The sequence below is a fragment of the Camelina sativa genome, chromosome 2 (genome assembly GCF_030686135.1).
Source record: "Camelina sativa cultivar CO46 ecotype springtype chromosome 2, ASM3068613v1".
Classification (NCBI taxonomy): domain Eukaryota; kingdom Viridiplantae; phylum Streptophyta; class Magnoliopsida; order Brassicales; family Brassicaceae; genus Camelina; species Camelina sativa.
The window spans coordinates 14,918,141-14,945,249 of NC_141881.1; the positions used below are offsets into that span (position 1 = coordinate 14,918,141).

The window sequence follows — 27,109 nt, forward strand, 5'->3', positions numbered from 1 at the left end:
TCATAATGTCTTGAACTCTGTCAGACCCTGACTTGACTTTTTTGAAAAAGTTGGCTGTTTCGGAATCGGGAGATTGTCATCGTTGCTCAACATATAAACGATTTGCGATATCATTAGTCTATCTTTAGGATGATCTTGAACACAAAGAAGTGCGATGTGAACGCACCGCAACACTTCTTTCAAAGAATTCGAATCACAAAGTGCTTCATCTATAATGCTTACACCAAGATTCCCATGCCTGAAGTTGATCAACATATATATGAGTTTGATAAAATCTAAGTCCTTTTTGACTATAGATAAATGCTTTTGAGATAATTCTTACACCTTGAACTCTGTCAAACCTTGACTTGAATATTTTGAAAGCCTTTTGACCGCCACATCTAACCCATTTGGTAGCTTTCCCTGACGGGCGCATTTCAATCAATTGCTTTATTGTAAGACTCTAACCAACATTTAACTAGATCTATGAATTAAAGGCGCCATTTGAATACTGTAGTAACTACTTGATTTATAATTTTATCTAAACCATCTTATCTAATATACAAGCTCATAAGTACTAATCATATTGTTTCAAATATTATTACCTTGTAGACTGGACCAAAACCGCCTTCTCCTAATTTGCATTCTTCAGAGAAAGCATTTGTTACAGCCATTATGTCATGCAGATTAAGGTAACTTATATGTTCTCCATCTTCATCAATTACGCCACCTTCTAATAACTCGCTGCTCTGTTTTTGGTCTGTAAAACGTCTTTCAAAAACTTGCGAACAAATCTGTTAAGTGAAAAGTTTATGCAAAAATCCAATCTCACCTCTTTGTGTTTTCTTTCCTCTTCTTGAAGAAATGCAACAATACAAACCAAGGGAAAATGCAGTAGCTGCGGCTAGTGATGATAGTACAACGGGTAAAACGATTCTTCTTACTTTAGGAGCCTTGGTTTCTTCTGAGTACAAAATGAAGCTTAAAAATGCATTCATTCATTTCATTTTTTTTATTGAAAATGCACGCTAACCCTGGTTTGAAGCTGCAGGTGAGATGTTTGACGATGTAGGTGAGATGTTTGAAGCAGCAGGTGGGGTATTTGAAGCTGCAAGTCTAAGAAAAATTGTGTGTCCTGATAACTCTCTAATTTACATGTTTTTAGCATCTTTTTTTGTCCATATTTTGCATTGTTCATACCTCTAACTTAGCATTTTTAGGTCATTAACTGTAGGAATTCACTTTTAGACCATATAGGGTGTTGTATTTTTGCATTTGCATGTTTTAGATGAAAACAGGTGCTAAAGAGCCTAAAATGGGGGAAAACAAGGACAAACCCGAGCATGTACCCGAAAGAGCCATCGAGCTGGAAGAACAAGTCCGAACCCCAACACGATCGAGGAGGATCCAAGAGCCGGAAGAACAACCCGAATATCTACCCGAGGAGTAACCCAACTTCATCCTCTTGTACCCCGTCGAGTAGACCATCGGGCAGGTCTGGGAAGCTAGGTCAAAGGGGTTTCCATATATAAATCCTTCCTCTCCTTCCTCGCAAGCGAGCACGCCGCAGACCCTCAAACCACAGAGCGAGAGCTTCTGTGAGAGGACTGAGCGACTCAAACACTTTTCCCTTTTGTTTTAGATTTTATTCCATAACTTTTTATCATTTCTTTAGATTTCTATCTTGTATTCTTTCTACTCTACTCTACCCTACCGTTGATTATAATGCAATCTTCGTTCTTATATGCTGTTATGTTTCTTGTATGATGTCCGAGTAGTGTAGTAAAGTTTCTAGGGATGGGATAGATGATTTTATGTTCTTGATCGGTTAGGATGTCTTAGTTGATTGTATTTGTTTAGTAGATTTCCTTTTAGATTGGTGTTCTTAATGCTGTCAACAAACCGAGAGGGTGAGATTAGATCTAAGGTGTTTTACCAGCAAGAGGTGTAGATGAGATGCTTGAATCAACCAATGCTAGAGGTTTACTCATTTAGCCTAAGAGATTAGATGAGTAAGGGGTTTACTGACAATAATGAATCGGATCTTAATGCCTGCTTGGTCATGTTTCTCCAACGAGAGTTGGGTAGGGGAGTGATTCAAGGTTGATTGTTTCTATCGCGAGAGTGTTTTAACAAGATTGTAGAGATTCATTGTCTAGGAAGTATTTGCTTGAGGCATGTAAGACATCTGTACTGGTCAGGAATGCTTAGGATTCGATTACCCCATCCTTAGAAGCTTTCGTATTTTAATTGTTTGCATTTTCTTTCATTACTCGATCCCTTACCCGATCAGGTACACGATAACATGCGTCGAGTAATACCTCGAGTTGTACATATTTCGTTTGCTTACTCGATCACCCCACCCGATCCTGTACTCGAATGCTTAGGTCATGTGGTTTCTTGTTTATATTATTTTCTTTTATTTATTTTAGGATTGTTAGAACAAAACCTCTAATTGCTTGGCTTGACTTGCATTGTTCTGATTGCATCCTTCCTGCTAGCATAAACAACCATTTGGATTGATAACCCTTTGTACTACAACTGCATAGGGAATTGATACCCTGGTGAAAAGGTGTTTATCAATTTGGCGCCGATGCAATTTGGTTGTGTTTATTTTGCTACGTTTAGGATTTCAGCACTTGCTAGATCAAGTTCTTTTGTTTATATTGGTTCGGAAACTAACTTGTTTGCTTTTGCTCTTGTTTGTTTTAATTCTCAGGTACAACCCGAGCACCCACCCGACCCGTCACTCGATCACCTGGATCGGGTTGACCCTCGTGTACACACTCGGTCACCTACCTGTGCATGCAAACACGATCCAGAGGTAGCCAGAACCTGAGTCCTTTCATCGACAACATCGACAGACCAAGGCTACTCAGACAATAACAAGTTTAACTGCAACCAACAATCATTGAGGAGATAATGAACAATCGGAACGGTCCACCAGCTCCTCAAGCAAGGACCATCATAGGAGCATGAGATGCTCCATCTACTCACACTCAAAGGAATGGCATTGTGCCACCTGCTGTCCAGAACAACAGTTTTGAGATCAAGAGTAGTCTTATCCAGATGATACAGAGTAACAAGTTTCATGGCTTGCCAATGGAGGACCCATTGGATCATCTGGATGAATTTGATAGGCTCTGTAGCCTCACCAAGATAAATGGAGTTAGTGAGGATGGATTCAAACTCCGGCTTTTCCCATTCTCTTTGGGAGACAAAGCACACATCTGGGAGAAATCACTCCCCAAGGAATCTATCACCACTTGGGAAGCGTGCAGGAAGGAATTCCTGGCCAAATTCTTCTCCAACTCCAGAACCACAAAGCTGAGAAATGACATTTCCGGCTTTGTTCAGAAGAACAATGAGACGTTCAGTGAAGCTTGGGAACGTTTCAAGGGATACACTACCCGATGTCCTCACCATGGCTTCAGCAATGCTTCATTGCTGAGTCCATTTTACAGAGGAGTGGTCCCCAAGATATGGATGTTGCTGGACACCGCAAGTAATGGTAACTTCCTCAACAAGGATGTTGATGAAGGTTGGGACCTAGTGGAGAACTTGGCTCAATCAGATGGGAATTACAATGAGGAGTATGGCCGCACTGTGCGATCTACATGAGAGGAAGATGCCAAGTACAAGAGGGACATGAAAGCCCTCAATGACAAACAAGCAAGAGTGGAGTGTGCTTGTTGAGTGCTCGTGAACATCCTCTATTTGTACACTCTCCCTCAGCCCTCAGGAGTGGAGTGTGCTTAGATCCTGAGCTGCAAATCGAGGAAAAACTGGAGGATCCTGGCTCCTTTACTTTACCATGCTCGATAGGACTCCGGATTTTCAAGAATTGCTTGTGCGACTTTGGAGCTTCAGTTAGCATTATGCCACTGTCAGTTGCCAACAAGTTGGGATTCACCAGTTTTAAACCAAGTAGTCTGTATCCGGTTCTAGCTGATAGAACGGTCAGACATCCTATTGGGATCCTAGAAAACTTGCCACTCAGGATTGGAAGAGTGGAAGTCCCTACTGATTTCATGATCCTTGATATGGATAAGGAACCAGACGATCCACTGATCCTAGGAAGACCATTCTTGGCAACAGTAGGAGCTGTGATTGAGGTGAAGCAAGGCAAGATCAGAATAAAGCATGGTGATAACTTCAAGATGGAGTTTGATGTGAAGAAGGGGATTAAGAGGCCAACCATTGATGGTCAAGCTTTTTCCACTAAGACAAAGTAGAGGAAAGTCAAACATCTTGAAGAAGTCAACACCACATTTGCTGTGGAACCTGGACAAGACTTGGGAAATGAATTGAGTCAGCCTGCTACAGTGGAGAGAATTCCAAAATCTCTCCCCCAAAGATCGCATGCTTAAGGAGCATGAAGAGTCAAGCTTAGTGACTTTAAATAAGCTCACTTGGGAGGAAGTCCTAAAGGTATCTTCTATTTAATTTAATTTAATTTTATTTGTTTTAAAACATTTTTTTTTTGACAAATTGTTTTCTATTTTTGCAAATTTATATATAAAAATAAAATAAAAAAAAGGAAAAGTGAAAAAAGGAAATTGGGGAACCCGATGCTCTACCCGACACCGTACTCGACGCGCCTGATCGTGTCCCTGCTCGGGTGGCGAGTGGATTCCGAATTCCACAAGAAATCCCACTCTCGGTGAAGCCCAAAACCCTAGCCCTACTCTATTTAAGGGTTTCGAACCCTTCTTCCTCAGCAGCACCGATAAGTTTCTTTCAACCATAGAGCTTTTAGTTTCCATACTTTCTATTCTCTCTCAAACTCGAGTTTTATTCGATTTTCTTTGGGACTAACCCTATTAACCTCGAAGCTTAGCTTTTTCTTCTCAACGATTCGACAATGGAGTCAAACACGAAAACCTACCAAAGGAAGGGAATAAGATCAACCTCCACTGCTGCTACAACTGGAGGTGATGCCGTCAAACCTCGAGAATCCCAAGGGAGAGGAAACATTCCGCATTCCCAACCGTTGGCTGGACATTTTGCTTTCCCAACCCAATGCTCAACCCGATCTGTTACCCGATCTAGTGCTCGAGCAACCGATCGAGTAGACCACCGAGTTCGCTCACCAAGTCTAATGCCAAGTGCTGTTCGTCGATCTCCTCGACGTGGAGACCTGTCTGCGTCCGAGAGAACTGTTACCGACCCCATGGAGGTCGATTCTGATGCTGGTGGAGAAGAGCAAGGGGAGATCCAAACCTCGTGGTCAAGGAGCAGAGCTGCGGTTGCAAGAGGGAAGAGGCCAACTTCATAGAAGGCTGAAAGAGTAGCTGAGAGAGCAGCTGAGGAAGAGGATCGAGACTCAGAGGAGGAGAACCGTGAGCGAGAGGAGGAGCAGAGAGAAAGAACACGCCAAGCCTCGCGGAGGCTGAAGCAGAAGGAGGTGGAGACTCCGGTAAAACTCTTTAAGGTTTTCCGGAAGATGAGCTTCGTTGGTACCTGATACCCTCACCGTGAGACAATGAAGCAATTGGGTATCGCTAGAGATGTCGAGTTCCTGTTCGACATGTGCCACCTGGGCCACATAATGCGAGCCCACCTTGAAGCCTATGAGGAGGAGACGGTCCACTTTCTCTCCACACTTCGGTTGCCTTACTTTGAGGACTACCCGACCCTACTACCTAATGGGGGGATCGGGTTCATCAGCTTCTCCGTGAGAAACAAAGAGTACCGGCTCACTTTCAAGGAGATGGAGAAGCTGTATGGTTTCAAAGCTGGTAGTGGAGAAGGAATGGAGGTTAGCAAGGAGGAAATGAGGTCCCTATGGCTGACAATAAGAGACAAGCTCCCCTACAAGTCCAAAAGCTCCAAATCCGCTCAAATAAGGAGCCCTGTCTTGAGGTATTTTCACAAGTCCCTTGCATGCACTCTTTTCGCTCGAAAGGAGACTTAGAATGTGAATGATCACGAGCTCCAGCTGATGGACATTGCATTGTGTGGAGTTTTGGACAATGCTAGGGATTGTACACCGCTAGTTGGAGATGTTACGGATACTAGTATGGTGTTTGTGTTGCTTGATCAATTCCTCTATCTTAAGTCATGGGCGATGAAGAAAAGAGAAGGAGGTGGAGAGATCTCCATTGGAGGACTGGTCACACCGATCTTAGTGGCTTGCGATGTGCCTCTGAAGGGAGTGGTACACAACCCGAGATGGCTGGACGTAGACTACCTCGTGCTGGCGAGATTTTTGGCCCATGAGAGGCTAACGACATGATGCTGTTCAAGTTCGTCTATCCAACCGCCAGAGCCGCCCAAATGATCCTACCTAATGTAATGTGCACCAAAGTCCAGCTGGGGGACAACATCGACTTTGCACCGCCTTTGAAGGAGCTGTACAATCCAGAGGAGGAATCCGAAGCAGAGAAGAGAGAGGCAACCGGGCAAAGACAGGGAGATAGCTCGGAAGATTTCGATTTTGAGGAGTATGTGTGCTCTCAAAAGCAACCGGTTGGAGTGAGGGAAGCCCACAAGAGGATCGGATGGCTGAAGAGGATGAACAAGTTTTTGGTGAAGAAGGTAAAGGATTTTACCGGTTCGGTGAAGACTATGGGAGATCAGATCAAGGAGCTGCAAGACAAGGCAAGCTGTGCCTCAGCTCCTACCTTGGCACACGCACCAACTATGATGGGGAGAAGCGGACCTCTAGGAGGAACTCGAGGACTACCACCTCCAGAACCTTACATAGCATCATCCTACGAGCCCCAAGCAGAGGGAGATGTCACTCGACCTGAAGCATCACGGAGAAGCCATTCAGATGCCTACCCGATGCCTAACCCGATGGGATACACGATGCCTTACCTGATGCACCCATCGAGCACACAGTTGGGTGATTACTCAGTACTCTTCCCTCCGCCTTACCAGATGCCGTACACGATGCCGTATACAATGCACCCTGCGAGTGGCTATACGGGTGATCATTCTAGACCTCTTCCGCCGTACCCATCGTACTACCCGATGAGCTATGCGATACCCCCCTCGATCAACCCCTCGGATGCTGGTCCGAGTAAGTCGTCCGTGCATATCATCGAGCTCTCTGACGAGAAAACACCGGCACCTGCTGAAGCCGGAGACGACCCTGGCTACACGTTGGCGAGTATGGAGGCTGCTGCAACCTCCTTCTTCACCAACCCATAAGGTACCACTTTCATCTAACCTTTGTATATAACATTGCATTTAGTTTTCTTTTATTTTGTGTTATTCTTGGATTCTTTTTCCAACTTTTATTTACACAAGGGACTGTGTAATTTAAGTTTGGGGGAGGGTCATAGAATATTTTTAACATTGTGTTTTATTTTCTTGATTTTCTTATTTCAAATTTTTGCATGCTAGTTTTATTCATTTGAGTCTGCATTTATGTGCATTATAAAACCCAAAAAAATTTGAAAAAAAAGAGTGTTCATGTAGTTGCATTTAGGATTGAGTCTAGTTTGTTTCATATAGGATTGTTGCATATGCATCTTAGGGGACAATGATTAAAACTACCTTGTTTAAAATCAAACCTTAGGATTGAATCTATAGCCCTTAATCACAGTTCATTTTTGCTAGATCAATCTTTGGAAAAAAATGAAAAATCTTTGCTTAGAACCTTGTGTCTTTTGAATGCTTCCTCCACTTGTTTGAACATTGGAACATCTCTATATTATTGGATTTAATTTGGACTTAAATTTTCTTGCTTATGAAACTTGAATACTTGCTCATGGTAACTCTAAATTCGGGTTAGCACTCTATTTTTACCAATCTTTTTCGTTTAACCCGATTCATTTTTCCTACCCATGAACCCAAACCTTTCTTTCAAACCTTGTTGTGAATTGTTGAGTGAGGCCTTTTTCATTATGCTATAGGTTGTGAAACCTTGAGAGTATTGAGAAAGACAAAGAACTGCCTCTTGATTTAGCTAAGTTAGAATTTGAACTAGCTAATAGATTCAGTTTTGAAAGATAGGTGGTTAGTATGTTTATTTGGGGTTGGGTTGAGGAATAAAAAGATCCCTAAGGTTAGAATCAATTAGCTCTAAGTCTCTAAAAAAAAAAAAGAGAAAAGATCTTGCTATAGTCTCCTAGAAAGAAAGAAAGAAAAAAAAAATATATATATATATACATATTAGGAGTTTAGCAAAGAAAGAAAAGAAAAGAAAAAAAAGGAGAGAGCTAGAAGTTTAAAGTATAAACCTTAGGGAGTAAAAAAAAGGGAGTTAAAATCAAGGATGTGGGTAGTTAAATTCTAGGGTGTTTGGTAAAATAAAAAAAAAAAAGAGTAAATGAGAAAAGGGTAGATCATCAAGAGTTAAGCTTTGTATGACCAAATTGTTCTCAGTCTTAGATAGTTTTTACAACTGTCTAGCATTCCTTCTTTTGAGAGAAAACCATCCAAAGAATTTGTTTGAAACAACCTTACTAAAAAACCTTACCCTTGAAACCGAGTGAGCTTGATTCACCTTCCATTTGCAAAAATTTGCCAAACACTTAATTGAATGTGAAAGAGATGTTCTTTCTCTTTAGTTGGAGGTTGAACTAGATCGATGCATGGTAATAAGCATAGAAAAATATTTGCAAGTATGTTGATTGATCTTAGCACCATTAAACTGTCTTTAAGGACTATAGCTTGAATCCTTCGCTTAGCATATAAAGGTTATGAGTCCCGTTTTTAAACCGCACCCTCCTACTTCCTTGCTAGAGGACCAGCAAGATTTAAGTTTGGGGGTCTGATAACTCTCTAATTTACATGTTTTTAGCATTTTTTTTTGTCCATATTTTGCATTGTTCATACCTCTAACTTAGCATTTTTAGGTCATTAACTGTAGGAATTCATTTTTAGACCATTTAGAGTGTTGTATTTTTGCATTTGCATATTTTGGATGAAAACAAGTGCTAAAGAGTCTAAAATGGGGAAAAACAAGGACAAACCCGAGCATGTACCCGAAGGAGCCATCGAGCTGGAAGAACAAGTCTGAACCCCAACACGATCGCTGAGGATCTAAGAGCCGGAAGAACAACCCGAAGATCTATCCGAGGAGTAACCCAACTTCATCCTCGTGTACCCCATCGAGTAGACCATCGGGCAGGTCTGGGAAGCTAGGTCAAAGGGGTTTCCATATATAAACCCCTCCTCTCCTTCCTCGCAAACGAGCACGCCGCAGACCCTCAAACCAGAGCGCGAGAGCTTCTGTGAGAAAACTGAGCGACTCAAACACTTTTCCCTTTTGTTTTAGATTTTATTCCATAACTTTTTATCATTTCTTTAGATTTCTATCTTGTATTCTTTCTACTCTACTCTACCGTTGATTATAATGCAATTTTCGTTCTTATATGCTGTTATTTTTCTTGTTATGATGTCCGAGTAGTGTAGTAAAGTTTCTAGGGATGGGATAGATGATTTTGTGTTCTTGATCGGTTAGGATGTCTTAGTTGATTGTATTTGTTTAATATATTTCCTTCTAGATTGGTGTTCTTAATGCTGTCAACAAACCGAGAGGGTGAGATTAGATCAAAGGTGTTTTACCACCGAGAAGTGTAGATGAGATGCTTAAATCAACCAATGCTAGAGGTTTACTCACTTAGCCTAATAGATTAGATGAGTAAGGGGTTTACTGACAATAATGAATCAGATCTTAATGCTTGCTTGGTCATGTTTCTCCAACGAGAGTTGGGTAGGGGAGTGATTCAAGGTTGATTGTTTCTATCACAAGAGTGTTTTAACAAGATTGTAGAGATTCATTGTCTAGGAAATATTTGCTTGAGGCATGTAAGACATCTGTACTGGTCAGGAATGCTTAGGATTCGATTACCCCATCCTTAGAAGCTTTCGTATTTTAATTGTTTACATTTTTTTTATTACTCGATCCCTTACCCGATCAGGTACACGATAACCTGCGTCGAGTAATACCTCGAGTTGTTCATATTTCATTTGCTTACTCGATCACCCCACCCGATCCTGTACTCGAATGCTTGTATCGAGTGCTTAGGTCGTGTGGTTTCTTGTTTATATTATTTTCTTTTATTTATTTTAGGATTGTTAGAAGAAAATCTCTAATTGCTTGGCTTGACTTGCATTGTTCTGATTGCATCCTTCCTGCTAGCATAAAAAACCATTTGGATTGATAACCCTTTGTACTACAACTACATAGGGAATTGATACCTTGGTGAAAACATGTTTATCATGTCCCTTATTTGCTTCGAGTTGTTGCAGATTGAAAGCATCTCTTGTCCACATCATACACTTGTTGTCATCATATGTGTAGGCCTCACAAGAAAAATTAGCTAGACAAATTGAGGCACACGTCGTTTTCAATAATTGCTGTCGACACCAATGTTGTTGTTGGATCAATGGGTAATTTCATGTTTTCAAGAGGAAGAAACTCTTCATTTCCCTGATGCACACATTGAAGTTTTGTTTCCCTCATACAACCACCAGAGAAATCATTGGAGTCCTGGTGAAATACTCGTTCGAAACCTGGAACACAACTACATGGAGTAAGCTCTTCTGTTTCACTGCAAATCCCAAAAGATCCACAATAATTGTAAACCGCACATCTATTATCTGGTTGAGACCATTGCACATCCCATGACTTGAAGTGTACACGCCACACTTTCAGCATGAACCTCCCAGAAACATCCATGAACAAACGATATGTGCTATTCAGATCTATTGAATAAGTGATGTAAGAGTCATCCATATTGAAACTCAAGTTAGTACTAGATTCAAGTATTCTCTTGAACATTTTAAGTTGATCATCCCATGGTCCACTCAACGAATATGACTTAGTACCTGTCCAATCTGTGATGAGGGAATGTGCATTAAGGTTAACCTCGAGAGAGTATGGACCAGGTGATGGATCAATCAAGCTCTCCCAAGAAGTTGGAAGTTTGCTTCCAAATTTGATATTAGCACCTGGAAGCCAAGTATCCGAGGGATGATCAAAGCTCTGCCACAACACATGTGCAGAAGAATTAGTTCCATCTCTTAAGACTAGATTACCACTATCAAGCAGAACAGCTTGAACATCCTTGCTCCTTTGACCAAATTGTTTCATTGTATATATAATCATAGAGAATTAAGTTCCCATCTACGATCTTTAATGAGCAGTTGTAAGATTCTATCTCTGGAGCAGGAGATTCTCGATTCCCAACCCAAACAACAGTCTGCAGAGAGATTTGTTTGTGTTGGATAATTCCAACTTGAGGAAGAAGCTATCTCCTAGGAAGTTGCCAAAAGAGATAGAATAGGAAAAAAGAAAAGTTCCTAAGATTAATAAGCTGTATAATGTTAATTCTAATAGGTTTAGGAAAAATTTAAAACCAATAAATATAGGAGTCTATGGAGAGGTGTTCCATAGGAATTGAGAGAAAGAGAGATTTAGTTTTTGAGAGAGTTTTCTAAATCTTATAAGAAAAGGTGTTCTTATATTTTCAAGTTCTTAATCTTTGATTTGGTATTAGAGCCTTGTGAAGAAGACTCGACCAAAGTTTGTGTTAGGAGACTCACGTAACCAAGGATGATGGACGTGCCAAACCCTGCACCACGAACCAAGGACCTTGGATCTCCATCGATCCACTGTCCGATGTTAACATCGACAAACTTCACGGTTTGGGCGATGCAGATGAAGATTACTCTTCGAGTTAGCGAAGTGTGGGGAACGATAGAACCTGGTTCAGCCGATGAAAAGATGAATGATGTAGCTATAGCACTCTTGTTGCAGTCCATCCCTGAGGTGTTGATTTTGCAAGTTGGTGAACAAAGTTCGGCGAAGAATCGGTAGGACGCCATAAAGTCTCAACACCAGGGAGCAGACCGGGTGAAAGAAGCGAGACTTCAAACCTTAATGGAAGATCTAGAAAGACTGAAGATGAACGAGACCGATTCAGTTGATGATTTTGCAGGCAAGATCTCAGGCCTAGCATCACAATCAGCCGCTCTAGGAGAGAATATTGAAGATTCAAAGTTGGTGAAGAAATTCTTGACGGGGCTTCCTAGAAACAAGTTCATTCATATTGTAGCTTCCCTTGAACAAGTTCTAAATCTAAATTCCATAGGATTTGGTGATATAGTCGGGAGAATAAAGGCGTATGAAGAATGTGTAGGAGAAGAGACCAAAAGTGAAGATCAAGGAAAAATCATGTTTTCAAATTCTAGTACAACTGTGGTGGTTACAATGGTTTCTAAGGAGGAAACATAGTAGGTTATAACAGAGGAGGTTATAACAGAGGAGGCTATAATAGAGGAGGCAATACTCGAGGTGGATATGGCAGAGGTGATTATGGTCGAGGTGGATACAATAGAGGTGGATATGGTAGAGGAAACTATGGTGACAGTTTTGGTAGAGGCAGAGGTCGAGGGAGATCTAATGGACAAAACCAAGAAGAAGAAGCCACAGACCAGAATCAAAAACAAAATAAAGACATGTCTAATGTAGTTTGTTGGCGATGCGACAAACCAGGACATTATGCATCTACATGTCAAAATAAACCAATTCAGCATGACCCAAATTTGAATGAGACACATGAGGCCAATGCTCTTTATGTTCATGAAGTAGTGTTCCTGAATGAAGATAAAGTATTTCCCAAGAATTATGATACCAACAATAAGAGTATAGGGTATCTAGACAATAGAGCCAGCAATCACATGACGGAAAACAGAGAATTTTTCTCCAGTTTAGATGAGAGTGTCACATGAAAGGTGAAGTTTGGTGATGGCTCGTTTGTTAGTATTGTCGAGAAGGGTTCGATTATCTCTGTAGGCAAAACGGGTGAGAGAAGATCACTCAAGGAAATTTATTATATACCCGACTTGAAGCATAATATTAGCAGTCTTGGGCAAGCGACAGGGAATGGTTGTGAAGTTAACATGAAGGGAGATGCCTTAACACTAAGAGATCCAGGAGGAAAAATACTAGTACGCGTCATCAGATCATCAAACCGTCTATATAAAACACCAATGGAAGTAGAATATCCCAAGTGTCATCATATCAAGATGATGACACTACATCGACTTGGCATGCACGGTTGGGGCATGTTAGCATTTGAGTTATGAATAACATGATGAAACAAGTGATGGTTGTCGGAATGCCACAAGGAATACATGAGAAGAATGTGTGCAGTGCCTGCTTGGCTGGAAAGCAAATTAGACATTCGTTTCCGACCACTGCGACCTACCGTGCAGCTCATGCTTTGGAGCTAGTACACGGAGATTTATGTGGACCGATTTCTCCATCTACACCAGCTAAAAATCGGTATGTGCTTGTTTGAATTGATGATTACTCAAGATACATGTGGTCTATGCTATTGAGGGAAAAGAGCGAGGCTTTCGTTCGGTTTAAAAGGTTTAAAGACGGAGTGGAAAAACAAACTGGTTTCACTACAAAACCTTTTGCACCGATAGGGGGGAGAGTTTACCTCGCTTGAGTTTAACCGGTTTTGTGAAGAGAATGGATTCTCTAGACACTTAACTGCAACATATACACGTCAACAAAATGGTGTGGTTGAAAGGAGAAATCGTACTTTAATGGAGATGACTAGAAGTTTGCTTAAAGCAATGAAGGTTCCGAATGATATGTGGGGAGAAGCCATACGTCATTCAACGTATTTGATTAATCGAGTTCCCACAAAAGCGTTACAAGGTCAGACTCCTTATGAATGTTTTCTGTTGAAGAAGATGAACATCGAACACTTGAGAGTGTTTGGATGTATTGCATATGCGAAGATTACAGGACCTCATCTAAAGAAGTTGGATGATGGATCGAGAATGGTGATCAATCATGGAACAGAACCAGGTTCCAAGGCCTACAGACTTTTTGATCCAATCACTAGAAGAGTGTTTGTAAGCAGAGATGTTGTATTGATGAGAAGATAGCTTGGGATTGGTCAACTATGATAGAACAAACTGCAGGAGAACCAGGAAGGTTCAAATTATCTTACAAAGGTGGTATAGAAGATGGAGCTGAATATGAAGATCAAAATAACAACAATGAACAAGCTAACAACGATCAAGATCACGATTCAGATCAGGAGTCTATACACCATGACGAAGAAATAGAAGAAGAAAATGATGTTGAGAAATCTGAAAACCAACCGATAGTAACTCGCTATGGTCGCGTCATTAACAAGCCCATGTATGTATATGATTATGTGTTGCTGGCTGAACTTGAGAGTGAACAACTCTTACTCACCATAGATGGGGAACCAGAGAGTGTATTTGAGGCTATGAGTTTGCGAGAGTGGGTAGAAGCAATGAAGGCAGAGTTGGAGTCTATTGTAAGAAACAAAACATGGGAGCTAGTTGAAAAACCGGATGGCGTGAAACCTATAGGGTTAAAATGGGTTTACAAGATCAAAAGAAAGGCAGATGGCTCGGTGAAAAAATACAAGGCGAGACTTGTAGCAAAAAGATATGTACAACAACAAGGTAAGGATTTCGAAGTAGCGTTTGCACCTGTAGCTCGAATTGAGAAAATTCGATTGCTCATAGCTGTTGCAGCATCGAGAGGATGGGAGATACATCACCTATATGTTAAGACTACATTCTTAAATGGTGACTTAAACGAGCTGGTTTATGTGTGCCAACCCGAAGGCTTTGTTAAACGAGGACAAGAGGATCGAGTGTACAGACTACATAAGGCGTTGTATGGTCTACGTCAAGCTCCAAGAGCTTGGAACGTGAAGTTTGATCATGTTCTGAAGAAGATGAGCTTTAAAAGATGCATAAAGGAGCCTATTGTGTATCTCAAGAATGACAAGAAAGAAAGTCTTGTAGTGGCAATCTATGTTGATGACTTGTTTGTGACGGGAACTTCACAAAGAGTCATTGATCAGTTTAAAAGGGATATGTCAAGAGAGTTTGAGATGTCAGACCTCGACAAGTTGAAATATTATTTTGGTATTGAAGTAGTACAAGGAGCAGATGGGATAAGAATAAAACAAGAAGGTTATGCTCAAGGTATTCTTATCGATACTAAGATGGATTTGTGTAACTCAACGCACATACCAATGGAGCCTGGTATGGATATCTCAAAGGCTGAAGAGCAACCAAAAATTGATGCCAAAAGCTATAGAAGAACGATTGGGTGTTTAAGGTATCTGCTTCACAAACGTCCCGGCTTGGCTTTTGCTGTAGGAGTCTTAAGCCGATATATGCAGAGTCCGGGAGCGGTACATGGACAAGCTCTTAAACACTTGTTAAGGTATGTGAAAGGAACCACCAACTTAGGCTTGTTTTACAAGCGTGATGGGCTGAGTAAGGTTGTTGGGTACAGCGATAGCAGTTACAAAGCTGATATCAATGATGGAAGATGTACTGGAGGTCATGTGTTTTATCTTGGTTCATCATTAATCACTTGGACCTCATAGAAACAACACACAGTGGTGATGTAATCATGTGAAGCTGAGTTTATGGCAGCTACAGAAGCAGCAAAGCAAGCCATATGGTTGAAGGATATGCTAAGAGAAGTACTTAGTCTAGATGAGAAGATCTTACTTAGGATTGACAACAAGTCAGCCATAGCTCTAAGTAAGAATCTAGTTTTCCATGGAAGGAGTAAGCACATACTCACAAAGTATCACTTTATTGAGTGTGTGGAGAATGATAAGATAGAAGTGGATCATGTTCCTGGTGAGGAGCAGAAGGCGGACATTCTTATTAAGCCACTAGCAAGAATCAAGTTTAGAGAAATGAGGAATTTGATTGGAGTACAAGAGATTGAAGCACCCAGAGTTTACGTTGGAATTAATGGGGAGAATGTTGGATAATTCCTGAGGAAGAAGCTATCTCCTAGGAAGTTGCCAAAAGAGATAGAATAGGAAAAAGGAAAAGTTCTTAAGATTAATAAGTTGTATAATGTTAATTCTAATAGGTTTAGGAAAAAGTTAAAACCTATAAATATAGGAGTCTATGGAGAGGTGTTCCATAAGACTTAGAGAGAAAGAAAAATTTAGTTTTTGAGAGAGTTTTCTAAATCTAATAAGAAAAGGTGTTCTTATATTTTCAAGTTCTTAATCTTTTAGTTTGTACCACATGCCTATGTACAATCTATAGTTACCTGGAGCTAGAGCTGGGTTGAAGAGACCGAGTTCGAAAATATCACCACTCGAAAAAATGGTCTGAACTCCTGTAAGAGGTTGATTGGTAGATATAGTGTCAGTTGCACAAGAGACATCTGAAATTTGATAAGACAAGAACATCAAGACTCTCAAGTACATAAATAACAAGTTCTTCTTGCAAGTCTCCATGTTCGTATGACTGACCACAAGTTCGTTTGAAAGAGTCTTCTTGACCCTCGAGGAAATATCCAGAGCAAGGGACTATTATCGTTATTTTAGTGTTAGAGAAACTCCTTTTAAAACTTTCAAAAAAGCTTTAATTAATGCATTTTAAAAGTTCCCACTTGGCTTCTCTAACCTTGTTGACCCTATAATAAGCATCATAAATTGATGAGAATAGATGTCTAAAAAGAAAAATTATACTCCCTCTGTTTCAAAATGTAAGTTGTTTTGGTTGAATGCACACATATTAAGATAATTTTGCTTTTTGTAGTCTCTAAAAAAACTCATGATTTTATCTCACCATTTAATTAAAGAAAAAAAAGTTAAATGGTTTAAAAAAAGATAAACTTTACTTTTAGTTTGTTTTTTGTCTTGGTTGTTGGAAAACAGCTTATATTTTGAAACAAAAAAAAATCTCCAAAACAACTTACATTTTGAAACAGAGGGAGTATTAAACTCTCATGAAAATTACATATTTATATATATATATAAACTAGATATTCACCCGCGGTGCACCACGAGACTATTTTTTTATAAATAAAATATAATTTGTTTTGTAGATTAACTATATATATATTTAATGTTAATTTTTGTTTTTGAAATTTGCAAACTTGCAAATATATTTATATTAGTTAGTGTATCAAAGATTTTGTTTGAGGTTTATTATTTTATATTATAGGAGAAAAGATTGTTTTGTAAAATTAGAAACTTAATATTAATTAAAACTTAATTATAAACTTAATACTTAATGTTAAAGAGAGTGGTTCTAATTGTTTTGAAAATCTTTTTAGGACGGGAAATCTTGTTTCCAAAATCAAAACTTAATATTAATTAATAAAATAAAAAAGTTAATTAATAATTAGTGTCAATTGCATGATTGTAAATAGGTTCCAACTTCAGGATTTATTTGCTAAATATCTCCAAAAATGTATATATAAATAAAATGAATTAAAGTTTTCTAAAATAAAATAAGTCTTCAAGCAGATATTTAAAATCCTCTTGTCGTATCATTTACTATTTTTATACGCGTCTCCCAATCCAATCCCCTATATATTAAAAGAGAAACATTATTGAAGAAAAGCTGACGTGTCGTCGCCAGAGAGCTCTGTGCCCAATTTATTACTTGCCTTTAATATTCTATAATATTACATAAAACTGCCATTGCTATTCAATTTATTTATATACACAATTTTTGTTCCTATAAATTCTAAATTGGTAAATATTAATAAATATTATCCCCTACATGTTTTCGAAATTATTTTCAAAACCTATGTATTATAATATAATAAAAAATTATAACATGAGATGTTAAAAATATATATTTAAATCATATTTTCAAAAATATAAATAATATTATTTCTTATTGTTTAAATTTTTTTGACTAAAAAAAATTTGAAATTATTTTTGAATAATAGATATTGGAAAATTCTTTAAAAAACATTTTGATGGCATCTTAAACTTATTTTTAAACTATAAAATATTTAAACTTATGCAAATCCTAATTTTCAGTTTTCCATATAGAAAATTTCTGATATATAAGACTGAACGTATATTAAAGATTCCTTAATTTTAAAATTAATATATTAAAAAATATAAAATCTTATATATATTTTAATATTATTTTTTAAAGATTTCGAGCGACGGGTTTTTATAGAGTATGGCTACCGGGATGGGTTTAACCCGCTTAAGAATTTAGGTCATTCGTTTTGAGAAGTTTTAATCTTTTTGATAGTTTTTATCTGTTTTATAATTTACAAGTTTTATACAATTCTGATTAATCACTGATTCGGTAAACGTTAGATTCGGGTATGTTGTTTTGTGAATCTGAATTTTGTGCTAAAACCTTTATCATTTCAAAAATTACAAACTGGATGAAACCAAACTAATATAAGTTTGAACTGTAAATGATTTAACAAATAATTATATTTATAAATGTAACTCTATGTGTACATAATATATTACAAACCTTATAGTAAACATAGTTTTTGAAATCAATCACGTACGTACGTGCGGATCCGTACCTAGTTTCCCTATATTTATAAAGAATCTATATGTGCCCAAACTCAAAATGTTGAGATGTCACGTATCAAAAGTTTTTAAACTAATATTTATGGTTTCTAATTCAGAATTTAGTAGTTTTGAATAGCTATTTTCACCACTCACCAAAGAGTACTAAAACATCAGAGCTCTTATTCGACATGTACTCGTAAATTTGGAGGTTCTTGTCGCCCTCAACACAATATCCTAAAAGCCTCACCAAATGCGTGTGTTGAAGCTTTATTATCAAAACAACTTCATTCTTGGACTCCGTTAGACCTTGACTTTTGATCGCCACATCCATCCCATTTGCTAGCTTTCCGATCCCTGGCGCACAAAATTATCTATTTATCCATCATGTAAACAAACTGAAATTTAAACTATCTCTGTGAACATTGTAGTCACTACCTTATCAATATAAACTTATCAATTAATTTATTTTCTTAGAACTTTAGCCAAACTACATTATCTAATAATCAATATACAAGCTCAGTAGATTCTTTTAAGTCTTATTACCTTGTAAACTGGGCCAAAACCGCCTTCTACTAATTGTTTTCATCAGAGAAAAGCATTTGTTGCAGCCATTAATTATCTATACTAGTATTTTTGCAGCAACTTTTTGCTCAAAAATACTTTTGGAAAATAATAGAATTAAATGCAATTTCATTAAACTTGCATTTAATCTTTTTTAAAATTTCATGTTAATAAAATCGAAGATTTAAATCGTAAAATGATTCTAACAGAATTAATATGTAAAATGAATTGAAGACCATTGATTTCACATACCTTAAAAATCCTAAATTCAGAATCAAAGTATAAACAAATTAAATCATTTAATGAGGTATATCGGATCATAATTCATCATTCCATATCCCAACAAATTATTAAGGAAAAATATTATTAATGCTTTCAAAACCTACTATAAAGCTAAGAACATGAAATATTACCTATCAAAGTTTGAACTTGCTAACCAAAAAATCTATTAACTGCTAACATTTATCACATTCCTCTACATATCAGTATAAATAGATCAAAGTCCTTTCATCTCATCTCATATCTTACCAAAGCAAAATCGCTTTTTCTGTTAACATTTCATCTCAAGTTTTTAAAAAAATCTTCTTATAATTATCATAGTTATCATTTTTTTTATTAAAGATTTACTGTTAAAATCTCTCATATTTTCAAGATATCAATATATGAATTAAATTAATTTAATTTGTAACTCATTTATTTAATTTCTATTTTTTTATAATTTATATGATTTATACAATTTGGAAGAAAAAACAAATTGGTTTCTGTTGAATTCCGTTTGCTTTCTTTTTTTGGCTATTTTTTTTGTTTTAAAGCTATCTTTGATTGAAACCTATATTTATGAAATTTTGGAATATGAGAAATATTCAAACTTTTTTAAGAATTCTAAGTATTATTAATATTTAAACTTTATAAGAAGCAATCTTATAAAATATTAATGGTTACAATCCTAATAAATATCATACTAACTCAATCTAATATTTATAATAAAAAATAATAAATATTAAAAATTAAGATGATATAGTGCGAGTTAATGAAAAGACCGACCTTTTTTTTAAATAATAAATAATAAATATAATATAATAAATAAACTACAACTAGCGGAATAACAATACCAATATCCAATAAATATAATAACCAATAGAAAAATATCCAGTCATAAACTAATAATCCAACAGCATAAATCAATAACCAGCAATCCTAAACAATGTTCTAGGACTCAACTCTAGCAACCTAATAGAAGCTAGACAACCAAGCGAACCACTAAAACATCCTCCTCTTCATTGCCTTGATTCCACGATCACACTTTGCCTTTACCTGCACCACAAACACATATTGCAATGCATGAGTATTTTATGAACACTCAGTAAGGCAATCCTCCCATCTACTGGGCTATACACACAAGCAATAGAGTATCAATAACCAACACACAACAATCAACAAACGACAATAACAAACCATGACTCAGCATCGACCGACGCCAACAAGCATCAACCGATGCCAAATAGGGAAGCATCATTCGACACAGAAGCTGCATCGACCGATGCAAGTGTAACTTACATCGACCGATACCCAATCCGCATCGACCGACGCATGCTCGACGTAACGCAAAAACCCTAGAGTTTTACGCGCCGTCCTCGCACTTGCATCGACCGATGCAAGTTATGCATCGATCGACGCAACGTCGAGCACCGTGTTTTCCCCAAAGCTTCTCGCCGGATCTTCGTTCCTAAAACCACAAAACTCAATCCCAAGCCACAAGAAAGCTTCCTAACGTCCATCGCAACGATCTAACAAGCCTAACATCAGACAACAAGCAGATTAAAGAATCCTCTAGCTTAGATAAGCCATGGTCATGCACTTACCTTTGCCACAGAAGAATCTGAACCTCAAACAACCAAGAACAAGCTCCTAGGAAGCTCCTACAACGATCCCAGCCAGAGATCTCACCAAGAAACGCCACAAAACTCCAGAAATCACCAAGAACTCTCAATAACTTTTCTCTCCTTTTGTTTTCTCTCCAAAAACGGCCACCACCCACGACTAATGAGACAAAAACCACTTAAGGGTTTTCCCTTTTCCCTTTTGCCCAAAACGCAGCGTTTTGACTTAAGTCAAAACGCAGAGAATTGGGTCAGCATCGACTGATGCACCAACTGCATCGATCGATGCACATCCCAAACCGGGATTTTTGGTTCACGGATGTTACAATTCTCCCCCACCAAACTAGATTCATCCTCGAATCTCGAACAACCATCAGCCAAGGACTCCCGTGCAACCGTCTCCACGGCCTCACTCCTCCGACCGATCTACAGAAGGTCACCTCTAGACGATAGACTCACGCTCCAGGCGTCATTTGCTCTCGACTTTTGGACTTTCCTTTACTCATAGGCCTAAACCTTGAGTTTTTCATTGGCTCCTCATCAGACCTGAGTCTGCATGCCAATGTTGGCTCCTCATCGGGCCTGAACCTGCATGCCAGAATATATATAAGGAAAAATCCAAACTCGTCTCTCGGGTGGTCACCCTACAGCGCGCCTTCGGACCGTCGTCCAAAGTCAATATACCAACCATACTCCCAAGCCACAAAGTCTCTGAATATGACAGTACTAGGAGAACCTAAGTCCTCCAAGAGCCGCGAGCAAACAATTATGAACACGTCTGAGTCCTATCCTTATCCAGGTTTCCTTCCCGTGGCTCGCGTAAAACATCTCAATTTCCTACCAACCACATATCCCCTCACTGGAATACCTCATGACCACACAAGGATCATATACATGCCACAAGGGCCGCCACAAAGGCCAACAAAATGTCCTAAAGAGGACCACCACCAAGGCCAAACCAAAATGGCCTAAAGAGGACCGCCACCAAGGCCAAACAAATGTCCTAAAGAGGACCGCCACCAAGGCCAAACAAATGTCCTAAAGAGGACCGCCACCAAGGCCAAACAAATGTCCTAAAGAGGACCGTCACAAAGAAACTCTGGCTAAATAGCCTGTCACAAAGACCATCTGTCCCGAAGGACCGTCACAAAGACACTCTGGCTAAACAGCCCGTCACAAAGACCACGCAATTGGCTAAACAGCCCGCCACAACGGCCACACACGGCCAAACAGCCCGCCACAATGGCCACACACGGCTAAAAAGCCCGCCACAAAGGCCACAAAATGTCTAAAAGGACCGCCACACACGGGCACACTGACTCGAAAGTCCGCCACTAAGGTCACACACAAGCCCCTCCAAGGCTCTCTACCGCTAAAATGGACAAATTTTAAATCCCGTAAAACTTTCCATATTTAGCACTTTCCACTTTTGGAAACTTCTATTCCAGGAAAACTTTCCTCCGAAAACCCCACCTCACGGAAACTTTGTACCCCGAACACCACCTCATCTTGTTACTGAGTCGCACAACCAACCATCCCAAGCGACCGAGTAACAAGAGAGATGGGCTGGAATACTCCATTCCCGTTCCAGCCACAGATTACAGATGGGACCAGGCTAAACAAGCTCAAGTCGCGGCTTGCTTCTCATACCACTTCTTGAACCTTGCCTTCATCTTTGCCTCAGGTTCCCAAGTCTGCTCCTCAACACCATCACAGTCCCACAGGACTCTCATCAAAGGAATCTTCTTCTTCCGAAGTTCCTTGATCCTCCTCTCGAGAACCCTCATTGGTCTAGCCTCCAATGTCATGTTAGGCTGAAGATCCTCAGGAATCTTAGCCAACACCTGCTCACCCTCACAGAGACACTTCCGCAACATAGACACATGGAAAACCTTATGGAATGCACGCATCACCTCAGGTAACTCCAATCTATATGCCACTGGTCCAACCCGCTCAATCACTCTGAATGGACCTATATACCTTGGACTCAATTTAGTCTCTGACAATGACCTGTTCGGACCCCGCAACATGGCCATCTTGAGGTACACTCTGTGTCCTACCTGAAACTCAAGATCTCTCCTCCTCCTATCAGCATAACTCCTCTGCCTATCCTGAGCCTCCTTCATGTTCAGCTTGAGAACCCGAATCTTCTCTGAGGTCTCCTGAACAAAACTAGCACCAAACATGCTCCTCTCCCCCACCTGAGTTCAGCATAATGGTGTATGACATGGTCTCCCATACAAAGCCTCATAAGGAGCCATCTTAATACTCGTCTGATAACTGTTGTTGTAAGCAAACTGTACCAGGTTCAGGTGATCTGCCCAATGGCCACCCCAATCCAATACACACATCCTTAGCAAATCCTCCAACGTCTGGATCGTCCTCTAAGACTGTCCATCTGTCTGGGGATGGTAAGCAGTACTCATATGCACCTTAGTGCCCATCTCTGCCTTAAATGCCTTCCATAACACCAAAGTGAACTTAGAATCTATGTCAGACTCAATGCTAGCTGGCACCCCATGCAATCTGACTATCTCTCTCACATACTTCTTAGCCAAGACCGCTGCTCCATCAGTCTTCTTAATGGCCAGAAAATGTGCTGACTTAGTCAACCGGTCCACAATAACCCAAATAGCATCAAAGGTCCGTGACACTGGCAATCCTACCACAAAATCCATAGTGACCCAAATAGCATCAAAGGTCCGTGACATTTCCACTCAGGAATGGTTAGACTCTTCAGTAACCCACCAAGAACCTGATGCTCAGCCTTCACTATCTGATACACATCACACCTCGAAACCCAACTAACCACATCCTTCTTCATCCCGACCCAATGATAGTGCCTCTTGAGGTCACGGTACATCTTAGTCGCTCCTGGATGAATAGACAACTTGCTCGCATGAGCCTCTCTCAGAATCTCCAGCCTCAACTCCTCATCCTTGGGCACACAAACCCGACCGTGCACCATGATAGTACCATTATCTGAGACCTGATACTCTAAATCCACATCCTTAGAGGCATTCACTAGCCCCAAATCCTTCTCCTGAGCCAACCGCACTTTACTCAGGAGATCTGCTCTATCTACTGCTTCCAAACCCAACGGTTCCTGTGAAACAGCACAAAAGCTCAAAGCACTGATCTCCCCTACCAGAGACTCCATGTCCTGCTCCTGAGCCGAAGCTACTCTCTTCCGACTCAGAGCATCTGCAACCGTGTTAGCCTTACCAGGATGATAGGCTATCTCCAAATCATAATCCGCCACAAGCTCCATCCACCGCCTCTGTCTCAAATTCAGCTCAGGCTGAGTGAATATATACTTCAGACTCTTATGATCTGTAAACACCTGTACCTTTGCACCATAAAGATAAGATCTCCAAATCTTCAGGGCAAAAACTACAGCACCCATCTCCAAATCATGAGTAGGATAGTTGCCTTCATGCACCCGCAACTGCCGCGAAGCATAGGCAATCACCTTCCCATGCTGAATCAGAACACAACCCAAACCAACCCTAGATGCATCTGTATAAACCACATAGGGTTCTTCCTGCTCAGGCAAAGCCAACACTGGCGCAGTAGTCAACATCTCCTTCAGGCTTGCAAAGCCTTCCTCACACTCTTCTGACCAGACAAAATGAACATCCTTCCCTGTCAACTTAGTCATAGGACGTGCTCTGCTTGCATACCCCTGCACAAATCTCCTGTAGTAACCTGCCAACCCAAGGAAACTCCTGATCTCTGTGGCATTCTGCGGTCTAGGCCAATCTCTGATAGCCTGAATCTTCTCTGGATCCACAGAAACCCCCTCTGCAGAAATAATGTGACCCAGAAAGCCCATCTCATGCTGCCAAAAACTACACTTGCTCAACTTGGCAAACAACTTCTGCTCCCGCAGCTTCTCCATAACTGCCCTCAAAAGCACTACATGCTCCTCAGGACTCTTAGAATAAACCAGGATATCGCCGATGAAAATGATGACAGACGCATCCAGAAACTCGTGAAACACGCTGTTCATTACCTCATAAACGCTGCTGGCGCGTTTGTTAGCCCGAAAGGTATCACCACAAACTCATAGTGCCCATACCTCGTCCTGAAAGCAGTCTTCCTCACATCTGCCTCATCTATCGGTATCTGATGATAACCCGACGCCATATCTACCTTAGAGAACCAAGTAGCACTCCTCAACTGATCCAACAACTCATAGATCCTAGGAAGAGGGTACTTGTTCTTCACAGTGACCCGGTTCAAACCGATAAATGAAACTCAGCCATCAAACAAATTATAACTCAGTCACAACATGAATAACAATACAGAAAATAAAAAGCAAAAAAAATGGCAGCCAAATTCAGCCGCTTCATCAACTGAAAATATGTAACTCAGCCGTATCATTTAATAAGTCAGCCGTAACTTAATAATATTCTAGTAATTAATCTTTTGATACTAAGTCAGCCGTGAAATGGCCGAGTTGTACGATAAGTACGCCTATCACGGCTGAGTTATAGTTTTTAACCATAACTCAGCCGTAACTACATCTCATAAGTCAGCCGTTTTTCATAACTCAGCCACCCGGAAAAAGTTAATTCAACCGTGTCGTAGTGATAACTCAGCCAAAATTTTGACAACTCAAGCATCAGGTGAAAACTCAGCCGTCAGGACGGCTGAGTTAGAGCATAACTCAGCCAGATTTTAATAAGTCAGCCGTAACGCTTTCTAACATCCGCGAACCGAAATCCTGGTTAAGGGATTACATTGGTCGATGCATAGCCTGTTTAGTGCAGACGAGATTAAGTTAAACGCTGCATTTTGGGTTAGGGAAACCCTTAATCGTGTTTTTATCTCATTAGTTGTGTTTAGCCGCTATTGAGAGAAAACAAAAAGAGAGGAAAAAGTTTCCCTAAGTGTTCTTGACTGTTCTTGGTGATTGGAGGCGTTCTTGTAGAGATCTGTAGCTGAGATCGTTGTAGGAGCTTCCTAGGAGCGTGTTCTTGCTGGTTTAAGGTTCATAAACTTCTTGGCAAAGGTAAGTGCATGACCATGGCTTATCTAAGCTAGAGATCTCTCTGATTTGCTTGTTATGTGATGTTAGGCTTGTTAGAATTGTATTTGGGACGTTAGGAAGCTTTCTTGTGGCTAGGGATCGAGTTTTGTGGTTGTAGGAACGAAGATCCGACAAGAAGCTTTCGGAGAAAACGATGCTCAGCATGTGCATCGGTCGATGCACTTTGTGAGTCGGTCGATGCAAGTGCGAGGACGGCGCGTAAAACCTAGGGTTTTTGTGCTATATCGAGCATGCGTCGGTCGATGCAATGGGAACATCGGTCGATGCAAGTGAACCTTTCATCGGTCAATGCATATCATGTGTCGGTCGACGCAACCCCTATTTGGTGTAATATCATGCGTCGGTCGACGCAACCCCTAACTGGTGTCGGTCGATGTAGAGTCCTGGTTTGTTTTTGTTGATTGTTGGTTGGTGGTTAGAGATGTCTCTATTGCTTGTGTGTATAGCCCAGTAGATGGGAGGATTGCCTTACTGAGTGTTTATAAAATGCTCATGCATTGCAATTTGTGTTTGTGGTGTAGGTAAAGGCAATGAAGAGGAGGATGTGATAGGTTGATGGTACGTATGGCTTTCATGAGAAAGAAGATGAGGTCTAAGGGTAGAAGAGTGAGACAGTGGGAGAAGAAGATACAACAGAAAAGTGGCTAAGGAAGAAGAACATTGGAGTGAAGCAGAGGGTTCGGGAATAAGTCAATAAAAGCTTTGTTGTGGTTTATCAAAGCGTTGTCGTTTTATTAAACAAATAATTTATGTGTATTAAAACTTGAATCCCATCTAGGGTTATGGTTATCAATGAAATGAAATATCAAAGTTTATCCCTTGCCTCCTTTCTCTCTTCTTTCTAACCTAATCCCCTTCTTCCTCTCTTATCTCTTCTTTTCTCATCTCTTAATCCTTTCTAGTGTCGTCGTTAGGCTCGTACCTAACATTTGGTGCTCTCATTGTTTGAGTTAAGTCGTCGATGGCTGCACAAAAACAAGTTGACGATTCGGAACTCGTGTCCACCGCTTCGGAGACAACGGTTCAGCCGCGCTCGCTCGCAGAACGTGTGGATGAGCAGAGAAAACCCTTGAACACCTCAACACGATGGTGGAGAAAATCCTTTGCAACTCGCTCTATGGAGTCACCTCGGAGTCACAGATTCTGGGTTACGTGAGTCCAAATACGGGGGAGCAAAAACAGGTCATGATTTCACCAGTTGTGGCTTCAGCGAGAAGGGATTCTTCTGCTTCCGGCGCGTGAGTCCCAACTGCGTCCAACGGAACTCCGCTACAACACACCGCCAACAGATCCAAGAGGGTCATACTCCAGGTATTCTTCCGAAAGTAGCCGCCTTTTTGAACTGCCAT

General features: G+C 40.1%; 1 non-coding gene and 1 pseudogene across 1 annotated transcript; both read right to left on the reverse strand.

The window, feature by feature from the left end:
• Positions 1-27,109, reverse strand: LOC147948635 (G-type lectin S-receptor-like serine/threonine-protein kinase At4g11900; annotated as a pseudogene).
• On the reverse strand, positions 3,304-3,410 carry LOC147948636 (small nucleolar RNA R71). Its single transcript, XR_015585886.1, has one exon. It is a non-coding gene; the product is annotated as a small nucleolar RNA R71 (small nucleolar RNA).